The following is a 14527-nucleotide window of genomic DNA, read 5'->3' on the forward strand; positions in this document are numbered from 1 at the left end:
GCATTTTCACTGTACTCTGTATTACATCAAGGAAAATTTTGTGTTGGCATGTTATAAGAGGGTGAACCAACTCTCTGTAGACTCAGATAAGGGCACTGATCCCAGCCATAGAGACTTTGCACTTGTGACCTAATAACAAGTTGTAATGAAGACTATTGGGGTCCAGGGCCTTGATAGTCTTCTCTCAGAATTCCAGAAGAGATGCTACCAGCAGCAGATTAATCTGAGGGAGTCTCTAAAGAAATCTATGTACACGAAATTCTTTAGTCTATTCGCTTTATTCTTCGGAGTCAATTCTCTGTGTATGTAGCTTCGATTCTGCTCTCATACCTTGCTCCTTTCTTACCTGATTCTCTTTGTCTTTTGCTCCTTCCTCTCAGTGCTGTCTTAAGTCCTTCATCTTCGTTCTGCCCCATCTCGGTCTCTCTCATCTCATCCTTACCCACCTAGTTCTTCCCTACCTGGTTCTTCCTCATCTTCCATCTCATTCTTCTAGTTATCCAACCTAGTTTTCTCCAATCTAGTCCTCTCCAAGTCTCTGAGGTTTACAGTTATACACCCATGCAATAGCAATGTTCTGTCTAAGGCAAACACCAGGCTTGAACTCCCTCAGGGTCAAAAGAAGGGGCAATAAGAGCCACACAAAGAGCAGTAATTGCCAGCCATCATCTGCAACCCCAAAGGGAAGTGACTAATGGGGAAATAAATCAACTAAAGGTAAAATCCAGTTAACATCTAAGAAAAGGGAATTTATGTGCTCAAACTATATTCTTGGAAGTGGCTAGGTCAAGTATTAGGAGTCTATTAGTGACAAGTGAAAATAAAACTGCCCTATTTTCCTTTGGTCCCTTATCTGTCCAAGCTATCTTGGCTACTGTTGTTTTCTGGCAGGATGAGGGAGTGCACCCAGTGGCTGGGCAGCCTGAGTCAGCTTGATCTAACTGTAAGTAGAAACTCTTTAGTTCTGAGTTAGTAGTTAAAGGTAGATCTAAAACTAGAGATACGACTTTGGAAAGGGGAAGGTTAAGCTTAATTAGCACATCTGCCATGCCTTTTCAAACAGATAGTCTGGATGCTTAAGTCTGTTCTTAGAGAGTCTGTGAGGTATCTCAGATAAGATACTTTTATCCATCTGTCTGGGGATGGTCCTGGCTGGATGCTGCTAATGACGATAATTACAGAAAGGCTTGAAATTAGGGGTCTTGACTGTGTCTGTTGTAGCACAGTTGGAAAAAGTTATACAAATACTTTAATTGTACAAGGGAGATTGTGCCAATGAATGATGGAAAAGCTATAATAGCACATGAGAAATTCATAGCAGGAAATGGCTAATATTTAAAAGCTAATATCACCAAGACTCCTTGAGTGTTGGCTTTATTCTCCGGAAGGGTTCTTAACTCTTCCAGGTCTAGCTTTGTCATAATCAGCTGAATTCCTACTTCTTGTATTTTTAGTGGCCCACAGCAATGTTGAACAGACAGGAGCAGGCAGAGCATGGCAGCACTCCTACAGTTTAATTCCTAAACCAGACTCTTGATGCAAACACTGGCAAGGACTGTCACACATTGATGCAGTGGTGACATCTTAGCCAACAGGTAATGAAGATGTGCTACAATAAGATATCACAGTTTTGCTGGGAATAAATGTGGCATAAGCTATCATTCTATCAAATATAAATGATATACAATTATAATTTATTTGTGATTCCATTCTCAGAATGTATCCAAGGCAATGAAATTAGATAGTGTCTCAAGTGTTTGCAGTCTTTTGTTCATAGCAAAATTATTTACAGCAGGTCACACATAGTGTAGAAGGGCCCCCAAACAGCTTGACCACACAGCTGCCATGACAGGCTTAGAGGCCCAGACACAGCTTCTGGCAGGCAACACCTGGACCCAGGGAGAGCCATAAACTGACTCCACCCAGTGGGGCCTGCACCTAAGAGGAAATACCCGACATTCCAAACATTCCCTATACCCCTAGACAAATGTCAGCCAATCAGGGTCTTGAACCCTGGAAATCCCTTCACCCCAACCTCTGCTATGATACAAACCCCACTTTGCCTGGGCTCTGGGCTCTCTCTTCTCACTGCTGTGTCAGACAGACAAGAGAGACCAAGCTCAGAGTTTGAAGATAATAAAGGCTCTTTGCTTTTACATGCAGGATTTGGTCTCTGTAGTGGTCTTTTTTGGGGGGGGGGGTCTCCATGATCTGGCATAACAATAGGAATGACCTAGATACAGCCTAGAGAAAGTGTAAAAAAGAAACAGTTGATGTATGTGTATGTATCTTAGGGTATTATTGAGGTAAAACGCCATGACTAAAAAGCATTGTGAAGAAAAAGTTCATTTCACTCACAGTCCCATATAACAGTTCATTATCAAAAACAGTGAGGGTATTAGATAAGAGGTAGATTTTTGAAACTACTCCGAAAATAAAAGATATAGAAATGTTAGAATAAAGGGTAGATTATTGAATCTATTCTGAAAAGAAAAAAGAGAGGATATAGATAAAAAGGTAGATTATTGAATCTACTTTTAAGGAGCAATAATTTGCTTAAAATATTTTACATTGCTATGGATTTTAGTTTATTGATACACATTTAAAGTTAATTTTGTTATACTGTATGTATCTCTCTACTCTTGTTTAAGGTATCATGTTTGTGCAGCTCATTGAAATTGTAATGGATAATTAAGAAATACAGATTAATAATTAGTCGTCATCTATGATAGTCAATCTTATAGTCATGTTATTTAAGTTTTCTAGGTATACATAGATATATTTCAATTAGGTAGGTAATCTTCAAACACTTGAAAGACCTAAAGAATATGGAATTTAAAATATTTTAAAAACTTAGACTTTTTGGACAGTGAGACATGTCTGCTCCTGGCAGCACTGATTTACTTTGAAGAGAAAGATGGGCATTGAAAACATTCTATATAGAGTTTATCTTCTTCTTGGCAAAAATAGCTATTTGGACAAGAAACTGCTCTTACATGGGACTGCTGATAATATGTTGTATAAACTGAATATGCAGGACCCATAGGAAAATGAATTTGCCAAAACGGGGCAAAATGGTCCTTAGGTTCTTGCTTCACAGAAGAGACTGCCAAATATTCTATAGGACACAGGGAGTAGTGACTTAAAAACTCTAGCCCCATTGGCTGGAGATGGATGCCCCAACATTACAGAGGAACTTTGGATGACTGTCCAGGCAGCTAGCTGTCTGTTTCATTCTAGATTTTGGAAGTTGCTTACAATGCACTTCCTGTTTATTTAGGCAATGTTATATCCTTCTGGAGTCTTTGATGTAGTTGAAGACTAGATAGTTATAATTTTCCTTGGTTATAATAAAAGATAAATTAGATATGAAACCTTAGACTCCAAATATAGGGTGGATAGAATCTTTAATTTTGCCAAATATAAATAGAATAGATTCGGTAACTGTAATTCTTGCTTGATAAATGTTCTATTATATGTAATTTTATTATATTAAAGTTAAAACCTTCCCTTTTGATTAGATAGAAAAGGGGAAGTGCTATGAGATATCTTTCTGTACGCTGTGAATATGTGTTGCTCTGATTGGTTGATAAATAAAGCCATTTGGCCTATGGCAAGTCAGGTTATAGATAGGCAGGAAATTGAGGATAGACAGGAAGATAAAGGAGAAGCAGGAGAGATGCTGCTAGCTGCCACCAGAAGAAGCAAGATGTAAAAGTACCAGTAATCCACAAGCCATGTGGCAAAGTATAGATTTATAGAAATGGATTAATTTAAGATGTAAGAGCTAGTTAGCAAGAATCCTGAGCCACTAGGCCATACATTTTGAAAATAATATAAGCCTCTGTGTGTTTATTTGGGACCAAGTGGCTGTGGGACATGGGTAGGAGAGATTTGTCCTGATCCCCAGCTGGCTGTGACACAGAAAAACTTCCAGCTACATTTTTGTAGTCCCAGTTCAATTAAAAATTAAAGCTGTCTTTGGAGTTGGAGAATGGCTCTTGCCTTCTCTAAACCCAAGCATGTTCTTAAAAGGAAAATGCAAAATCTCTGTATCATGTCAGAAGAAAGAGCCATCTTTTGATATGGGACAGAAGAAAACAAAAAAATTAAGGGACTATTATTCTATTACCACTAATCTCAATTCTCTGGTTCTATTTTGATTCTTTAAACTTTTCTTAAGGTATAAATTTTATATCAAAATTTATAAGATTAATATATATTTTAAATTTTCATTATGAAATTAATGGTCATGTAGAGTACTAACTAATTCTAGAAAAAAAGGCTTCAGTTAGTTGCCTATACATGTTTTTGTGTTGGAGTCTCTATCAGTTTTCTGCAGAGAATCATGACCAGGCCTAACAAGAAATTTGAAGTCTCTAGAAAGATGATGGGGCCCCACAACAACAATTCCACATGGACAATAATAATACACTAAGATGACAAACATCATCTACAGATCAGCTTTGGACTACTGCTCAGAACAATTTCAAGATGCTAGCTGAGATGACCCAGTTTCACAGACTACTTGAACAAGGACTTGAGATAAGCCCTGATCTTTGGCATTATGCAGAGACTGGACAACAAATGATACAGCTCCCTCTCCTGGAACTTGACAATTAACCCAACATTTTTCTTTTCAGGATCCCCTAAAGATACATTCACCCACAAACAGCAGGAAGCAATTTTAAGACCATTATACCCACATTCCCAAGAGGTGGGGTGGGGTGGGTGGTTTTTGGTCTTTCAATGGGTTTCAGGTTTGGAATAATTGTCATTGTTTAGAAGAGTTGTTTACAAGTTGTTGTTGGTAATGGTCAGGAAAAGGGCTAACCAAAGGAGATTAGATTTAAGGTTCTTGTTTGAAAAAAAGAGGATATAGATAAGAGGTAGATTATTGAATCTACTCTGAAAAAAGATATAGAAATGATAGAAAAAAGGATGGATTATTTAATCTACTCTGAAAAAAGAGAGGATATAGATATGATATTGATTAAAAGGTAGATTATTGAATCTACTTTTAAAAGACAACTGCTAGTTTTAAATAATTTACATTGGTTTGGATTTTTATGTGTTGTATACAAATTATATATATTGAGATTGATATTGTTAGAAATTCTAATCTTGTTCAGGATATTGTACCTATACAGTTCATTTAACAATGTAATGCAATTTGCTAATCCTTGAATATTATTATTTCCAACTATTAGGATATAAAGAAATGAAAGTTAGTAATTTGACATTACAATAAAACTTGTAGTTCATATTAGGTATGTTTTCAAGGTTGATTATATATATATCATCTTCAAACCCTTCAGAGATCTATAGAATATGGTATATAAAATGTTTTAATAATTTAAAATTTTTTTCTTTTTTTTTTATGTCTATGAGACATGTCAGCTCCTGGCAGCACCAATCTACTTCAGAGAGGATATGGGCATTGAAGAAAACTGGAGTTAACATTCATTGTGGCAAAAGTTAGCCACTGGACAATAAAGTGCCCTCACATTGACTGCTGACAGTATGTTATCCAAAATGGACAAAGAGGACACAAAACAAAGTGTGGTGATATTTTATTTGTGCTGAAATGTGCTATTTTATTTGTATGTTATTAAATAAAGTTTGCCTGGAGATCAGAGGTCATAGCCATAAACAGAAGTCAGGTGGTGGTAGCACATGGTCTTAATCCAATCACATGGCAGGCAGAGTCTCTGTGTGTTCAAGGACACAGTCAAGTATGGTGAACATGCCTCTGGTCTCAGATTATATGGTGGATAATATTGACAGATTTTTGTAGGTTGAACCATCCCTGCATCTCCAGGTTGAAGCCTACTTGATCATAGTGGGTGATATTTTTTGATGTGTTCTTGGATTTGGTTTTCCAGTATTCTATTGAGTATTTTTGCATCAATGTTCATGATGGAGATTGGTCTGTAATTCTCTTTCTTTGTTGCATCTTAGTGTGGTTTGGGTATTAGGATGACTGTAGCCTCATAAAAAGTGCTTATCAATGTTCCTTCGATTTCTATTGTGTGAAACAATTTGAGGAGTATTGGTATTAGCTCTTCTTTGAAATTCTGGTAGAATTCTGCACAGAAACCATCTGGCCCTGTTTTGGTTTTTTGGCTAGGAGACTTTTAATGACTGCCTTTAATTCTCTAAGTGTTATAGGTCTATTTAAATTGTTTATCTGGTGTTGATTTAATTTTTCATGTGGCAATTACTCAAAAAGTTGTCCATTTCTTTTATATTTTCAAGTTTTGTGGAGTGCAGGTTTTCAAATTATGACCTAATGATTCTCTGGATTTCCTCAGTGTCTGTAGTTATATCCCCCTTTTCATTTCTGATTTTGATAATTTTGATGTTCTCTTGCTGTTTTTTTTTTTTTTTTTAGTTTTGATAATGATTTGCCTATCTTGTTGATTTTTCTCAAAGAGCTAACTCTTTCTTTCATTGAGTCTCTTTATTGTATTCTTTGTTTTTATTTTATTGATTTCAGCTCTTAGTTTGATTATTTTCTGTTATCTACTCCTGGGTGAATTTGCTTCTTTTTGTTCTAGAGCTTTTAGGCGTGCTGTTAAGTCACTAGTGTGAAATTTCTCCAAATTCTTTATGTGGGTACTTAGTGCTATGAACTTTTCCTCTTAGCACTGCTTTCATAAGTTTGAATATTGTGTAGATGTAACCGGCTTGTTAAATAAGAAACACAGAGCCAAATACAGAGTTAATAGCCAAGAGGTCAGAGCGATAGCTGAAAGCTGAAAACCTTACCCTTCACTGCTTCTGCTGTCTTTCCTCTAATTAAACTCACACCTCTCAATAGATTGGCATTTAATAGAGGGATGTGGAGAAGAATGGGATGCCAAGATGAAGCTACTTATACACAGCCAAGAAGAATGGACAGCTGAATTAAAAAAAAATCAACAATTTCCAGAATTTAAAATCCTGAATCATGACATGACAATAATGGAATTCAGGTGTTTCTGGTACATGGACTGCTCTCACCAAATGTGAGGTCAAACTGTTGACCTTGTATACATCCTAGTTCACAAATGAGTCTGTCAGATACGCTAAGCCTATAGGCTGAAGATAATGCCCCAACACTGTGGAGAAACATCAGGTGACTGTCCAGGAAGCTGGCTGTTTCTGTCAACTCACATTTTTTTTTTTGGAAGCTCCTTGCAGGCACTTCCTGTTTTTATCTTTTATTAGGTAGTATTATTTCCTTCTTGGGTCTCTGAGGGAGTTGAAGATCAGTTAGTTATAGTTATAGTTTTCCTTGTTAAGAATTTCAAAAAAGAAACTCATTAAGAGGTGTAAGTGTTTAAATTTGAAAGATGTTATAAGACAGTTCTGTTAGTAATATAAGTTAGGATAGAAAGTGAATCAGGTACATTTTGGACTTACCAAAATAGGATAGATAATGGAATTATTTTCTCTGAATTTGTCAAATATGAATAGATGAGACATTTTTTAGGTATTTATTGCTTGTATATATGGTATATAGTTGTTATACTTTTGTATATAGTTTTTCTTATATTAGTTACACTCTTTTTCCTTTTTATTAAAATAGAAAAGGTGATAATATGGTGATATTTTATTTGTACTGAAATGTGATTTTATTTGTATGTTAATAAAGTTGCCTTGGGGTCAGAGCAAGCCATAGCAGCAGCTGGGCGGTGGTAGTTGCATGCCTTTAATCCCAGCACTTGGGAGGCAGAGCTAGTCAGGATCTCTGTGTGTTCAAGCATACAGCCAGCATGGAGACACACGCCTTTAATCTCAATACCAACCATAGAAGGCCTAGAGGTCTGTACAGACAGGCAGTGATGAGGAGGACATGTGGCTGGGTTTATGACCAATGAGAAGGCAGAACAGAAAGTCTATGTAAAAGACAGTACACAGGAAGTAGGCCTCTTGCGGAGAGGAAAGACAGCAGAAGCAGTGAAGGGTAAGGTTTCCAGCTCTCAGCTATTGCTTTGACCTCTTGGCTAATAACTCTGTATTTGGTTCTGTTTTTCTTATTTAACAAGACAGTTAAATCTACAATGCTGTGCATTTATTTTCATTGATTTCTAGGAAGTCTTTAATTTTTTTCTTTATTTTTTCCTTGACCCAGAGGTGGTTCAGTTGAGCATTGTTCAGTGTCTATGAGTTTGTAGGCTTTCTGTAGTCTTTGTTGTTAAATTCTAACTTTAAGCCATGGTGATCCAATAAGATACAGGGAGTTATTCCAGTTTTTTAAATATCTGTTGAGATTTACTTTGTGATCAATTGTGTAGTCTCTTTTAGAGAAGGTTTCATGAAGTGCTAAGAGGAAGTATATTCTCTTGTGTTTGGAAGAAATGTTCCATAGATGCCTGTTAAGTCCATTTGAGTCATAACAGCTGTTAGTTCACTTATTTCTCTGTTAAGTTTCTGTCTGGCAGATCTGTCCATTGGTGAGAGTTGGGTGTTGAAGTCTCCCACTATTAGTGTGTGGGAATTTAAGTTTGAGTAATATTTCTTTTGCAAATGTGGATGCCCTTGTATTTGGGGCATAAATGTTCAGAAGTGAGACTTAATTTTGATGGATTTTTCCTTTGATGAATATGAAATGTTTTTCTTTATCTCTTTTGATTAATTTTAGTTTGAAGGCTATTTTGTTAGATATTAGGATACCTACACCAGCTTGTTTCTTAAGTCCATTTGATTGGAAAATCTTCTCCCATTTGTTTAATCTGATATAATGTTTGTCTTTAAAATTGAAGTGTGTTTCTTATATTCAGCATAAGGATGGATCTTGTCTTTGTATCCATTCTGTTAGTCTGTGTCTTTTTATGGCAAATTGAGCCCACTAATATTAAGAGATATTAATGATTAGTGATTGTTGATTGCTGTTACTTTTTGGTTCTGTTGCTGTTGGTGGTAGTGCATATGTTTCCATTCTTTGGGATTTTCTGGTGTGATATTATCTCTTGCCTGTGTTTTTGTGGTTGCATCTAACTTCCTTGGGTTGGAGTTTTCATTCTAGTACTTTGTGTAGGGCTGGATATGTGAATAGGTATTGTTTAAATCAGATTTTGTCATGGAATATTTTTTTTTACTCCATCTATGGCTATTGAGAGTTTTGTTGGGTATAATGGTCTAGTTGGCAGCCATGGTCTCTTAGTGTCTGCATAATGTCTTTCCAGGTCCTTCTGGCTTTCAGAGTCTTCATTGAGAAGTCAGGTATAGGTTTGCCTCTATATGTTACTTGGCCTTTTTTTCCTTTGCAGCTATTAATATTCTTTCTTTATTATGTATGGTTAGTGTTATTATTATTATGTATTAAGAAGGACTTTTTTTTGGTCCAGTCTATTGGTGTTCTGTAAGCTGCTTGTACTTTCATAGACATGACCTGTGAAGTTTTCTTCTATAATTTTGTTGAGTATATTTTCTGCACCTTTGAGCTGGAATTCTTCTTCTTCTATCCCTAATATTCTTAAATTTGATCTTTTCATGATGTTCAAAATTTCCTGGATCTTTATGTTAAGAACTTTTTGATTTATACATTTTCTTTGACTGATGAATCTATTTTCTATATTGTATCTTCAACACCTAATATTTTCTTATCCATCTCTTGTATTTTGTTTGTTATGCTTGCATCTGTAGTGCCTGCTTGTTTATCCAGATTTTCCATTTCCAGAATTTCCTCAGTTTGTGTTTTCTTTATGGCTTCTATTTAAATTTTCAAGTCTTGAACTGTTTTCTTCAACTGTTTGATTGTTTTTTTTCCCCTTGGATTTTTTAAAAATGGGATTTATTGATTTTTTTCCCCTATTTTATTTGTCATTTGTCTTTTCCTTGGTTTCTTTAAGGGGATTTTTCATTTCTTCTTTAAGGGCCTCTATCATCTTCATGAAGTAATTTTTGAGGTCATTTTCTTCTGTTTCATCTGCGTTGGGGTGTTCAGGTCTTGTTGTTGTAGGACCACTGGATTCTGGTTGTGCCATACTGCCCTTTATGTAATTTTATGTATTCTTACACTGCTGTTTACCCATCTAAGTTTGGGATAGTTATAGGTACAGGTATTGATTCTTGTGCTGTCTTTGTTGGATGATTCTTTTGTTCTTTTATTGTGCATTTCCTTTATCGTCTTTTGCCCTGAATGGCCAAGGGTTCTGGTGGTTAACTGGTCCTCAGGTCCAGTAGGGTTGTCTCAGCTGAGGTTTGTGGGGCTTGGGTCCCTAAATCATCATATCCTCCTATGGTGATATTTTATTTGTACTGAAATGTGATTTTATTTGTATGTTAATTAATAAAGTTGCCTGGGGGTCAGAGCTAATAGCAAGCCATAGCAGAAGCTGGGAGGTAGTGGTGCACACCTTTAATCCCAGCACTTGGTAGGCAGAGCTAGGCGGATCTCTGTGTGTTCAAGGATGGAGACACATGCCTTTAATCTCAATACCAACCATAGAAGACTTGGAGGTCTGTATAGATAGGCAGGGACGAGGAGGTCATGTGGTTGGGTTTACAACCAATGAGAAGGCAGAACAGAAAGTCAATAAAATGACAGACACCCAGGAAGTAGGCTTCTTGCTGAGGCAAAGGACAGCACCAACAGTAAGGGTAAGAAAGGGTTTTTAGGGCTGGTGAGGTGGCTGAGAGGTTAAGAGCAGTGGCTGCTCTTCCAAAGGTCCTGAGTTCAATTCTCAGCAACCACATGGTGGCTCACAACCATTGATAATGAGATCTGGTGCCCACTTCTGGCCTGCAGGCAGCATGAAGGAGGGATATTGTGTACATAATAAATGAATAAAACTTATAAAAAAGGGGGGGTGTTAGCTTTTAGCTATTGCTCTGACATCTTGGGCTCTCAACTCTGCATTTGGCTCTGTGTTTCTATTTTAATAAGATGGTTACATCTACATTCGGTGCCCACGTGGCAGGAATTCATTAAAAACTTCTTGGCTTGGCTTGGCAGTGGGTCCAGTTTCTGGCCTGGGCAGGCCTAGCTCCGGCCTAGCTCCCTAGCTCCGGTCTAGCTCTGGCCTAGCTCAGCCTAGGCCCCAGCCCCAGGCATGACTGACCTTAGCTACAAGTGGTGTCCCACAGCTAGAGCTACTTGCTTAAAGCCGGTGCTACAAACAACTCAGGACTGCTGGAGCTACCACTAATTGCAGTAGCTTCACACAACTGCAGATAGGCTGCTTTTGACTGAAATGCCAACGCATCTGGTTGGAGCTTAAGGAACCAGGAGCCCAGGCTTGACTCGGCTCAAGCGGGAACATGTGGGTGGATTTAAGCTTTTAGCCAGAACTCGTGGCTATGCTTTCCTGCTTTCTCTCTCTCTCTCCCTTGTTCTTTTTCTCTTTTTCTTTCTTTCTTTCTTTCTTTCTTTCTTTCTTTCTTTCTTTCTTTCTTTCTTTCTTTTTTCTTCCTTCCTTCCTTCCTTCCTTCCTTCCTTCCTTCCTTCCTTTCTCTCTCTCTCTCTCTCTCTCTCTCTCTCTCTCTCTCTCTCTCAATTCACACCTCGAACACTAGGTAGCTGTTTTGAAATTCCCTCGGATTTCTACTGTTCTATGCAATCTTGGTAAGTCAATTAAGATATCAGATATTTTAAAGGAAAAAACTATTTAAAAGAGAAATTTTTTACACATTAAAAAAATAGGTATTATATGTACATTGGAAGAAAATTGGGCTGTGTTTGACAACATTTTAGGCAGTCTGAAAATGGAACAACTATATGAGAAGACTAATGTTGATGGAATTATGCACATTATTACTTTCCTCATCCTTATTTTACTATTTAAAAAGATAGTCAATTTAAGTGCCAGGATAAAAGCTTTAGAAAAACCTGTTAAACATATTAAAATGAATTATAGAAAAATTCAGATTCAGACAGAAAAAATTAACAGTGAAATTGTTTTAGGATTGGATTATAAGGTTACAGAAAGAAAGCCTGTTTTCAAACAATCACCCTTAATTTATCTGGTAGCCATCCAGCAGTTACCTGGTCAAGTGAATGCACAAAATATTTAGACTCCAGTTGAAAGGTTAGATTTATGAAGATTTAAGGAGGCATGCATTCCCCATATGTAAAGCAAATGTAAAACTCCTGGTCAACTTATAATAAGATTATACCACAGGACTGGCAAGAGCTGGTAAATGCTGTTCTGGAACCTGGGGCACAGCTACAGTGCAAAATGTGGTTCACAGGTGAAGTTAAAACCATAGAAAGTCAGTGGAGGGCTAGAGGTGTGGAAATCTCCCAGGATCAGCTTCTTGGAGAAGGCCAATATGCTGAAATACAAAGACAATGTTTATATGATAACCAAACCCTAATTCTATGTCAAATGGCAGCCATGAATGCATGGGACAGAATTGAGGAACCAGGAAAGAAAACTGAGTCATTTACAAAAGTTATACAGGGCCCAAAAGAATTCTTCATGGATTTCTTACAAAGACTGACTTCAGCAGTAAATAGAATGGTCCCAAATTCAGAAGCTAGCCAGATAATAATCGAATTTGGCTTTGGGGAACACAAATGCAGCATGCAAGAGAATAATCAGGCCATTAAAGGCAAGATCTGCACCCTTGGATGACTGGATTAGCAATGTGGTTAATGTTGAGTCTCATGGCCATGATGATATGTGGATAGGAGAAGCAATTTCAAGAGGTTTGAGGAATGTCAGATGTTTTGGATGTGGAAAGCTAGGTCATTTGAAAAGGGACTGTAAACAGGACATTCCCAGAAACAATGTTTCTTCAAGGAACAATGGCAACAGAATGCCCTTTCATTCTGGAGTATGCAAAAGGTGTAGTAAGATAAAACACTGGACCAATGAATGTAGATCAATAAGGAACAGGCAAGGTAATACTTTGCCTCAGTCTTTGGGAAAATACCAGATGGCCCTCAGGCAGCCCCCTACAGTGAATCCAGTTCTGACCTTTCCTGCAGTCATAGAGGAAACCCCTACTCAGTGCAATTAAATAACCAAATGCCTATTGGAATAAACCCAGCTGCGTGGGATGATGAAACAGAGAGAACAGAAAATTCAGGAGAAAACATAAAGAATTTTTTTTTGGCAAACTTCTATAAATGAACAAAGACCAAAATTAACAATAAAAAAAATGGGTGTTTTGTTGTCTGGTCTGGTAGACACAGGTGCTGATGTGACCATAATTGCACCAGAATTTTGGCATCCAACTTGGCCTCTTCAGGAGGTAAACGTTCAACTGTTAGGAATTGGAACATTAGCTCAAGTGAAAGAGAGTGCAAGATGGCTCAAATGCATAGGTCCAGAAGGACAGAGAGGAATATTAAAACCCTATGTGGTTAACATAGCTATGAACCTGTGGGGTCGAGACTTGTTGCTACAGTGGAATACTCAGATTAACATCCCTCTAACCTCAGAAACAAATCATAAATTAGCATATGTTTCTGAGAGAAATATTAGAAGGTATTATTCTAGCGAGTGGTCACCAGCCATCCATATTATACAAGAACAGGGCACAACAACTGATGATCTTCCAAAGTCACCAACAGCTCTGCCTTTAAAATGGTTAACAGACAAGCCTGTATGGGTTCATCAATGGCCTTTCACAACAGAAACTCCAGAGCTGACAGAAAAACAGTTAAATGCTCAGCATATTGAAGAATCAACCAGTCCTTGGAATTCTCCTGTATTTGTTATTAAAAAGAAATCTGGTAAATGGAGAATGGTAAGAGACCTTAGAGCAATTAACAAAGTAATTCAGTAATTGGGATCTCTACAAACTGGAATTCCTTTTTCTACTCTGTTACCAAAAGGATGGCTTCTCATAGTTATTGATTTAAAAAACTGTTTCTTTTCAATACCCTTTCAATAAAAAGACAGAGAAAGATTTGCTTTCACAGTATCTACTTACAATAATTCTCAATCGGTTAAAAGATTTCATTCCCATAGGGAATGTTGAATAGTCCAACCCTGTGCCAAATTTTTGTACAACAACCATTGGAAGTGATATGTAAAAAATTTCCTAAATCTATAATTTATCATTATATAAATATTTTGCTAGCTGACCCAAATGCAGATACTTTAGAAAGAATGTTTGAAGAAGTAAAGAAAAATTTGCCTGCTGGGGATTACAAATTGCTCCTAAAAGATACAAAGAGGAGATTCTATTAATTATTTAGGATATAAAATAGAGCCTCAAAAAATTAGACCCCAAAAGGTGCAAATTAGGAGAGATCAGTTACAGACTCTTAATGACTTTCAAAGATTATATGGAGACATTTCTCATCTATGAACTGTTGTTGGGATAAAAAATGATGAACTGAATAATTTGTTCAAAACCTTAGAAGGTGACAAGGACTGAAATAGTCCAAGAGAATTATCACCTGAAGCTGAGAAAGAATTGGCCTTGGTAGAAAAGAAAGTACATGAAGGACCCGTGGATCGTATAGATCCAAAGCTGGATTGCATTTTGGTTATTTTACCCTTTAGGCAATATCCTACAGGAATATTAATGCAGAGGAAAGATATTATATTGGAATGGATATTTTAACCAAATAAACCAAATA

At 37.0% G+C, this 14527-nt stretch overlaps 1 gene segment (V, D, J or C); it reads right to left on the minus strand.

Annotated features, from left to right (window-relative positions):
- Window positions 1-14527, minus strand: part of LOC118595397 — a 154524-nt gene that overhangs the window by 86971 nt on the left and 53026 nt on the right.

This window comes from Onychomys torridus, chromosome 14 (genome assembly GCF_903995425.1).
Source record: "Onychomys torridus chromosome 14, mOncTor1.1, whole genome shotgun sequence".
Taxonomy (NCBI): domain Eukaryota; kingdom Metazoa; phylum Chordata; class Mammalia; order Rodentia; family Cricetidae; genus Onychomys; species Onychomys torridus.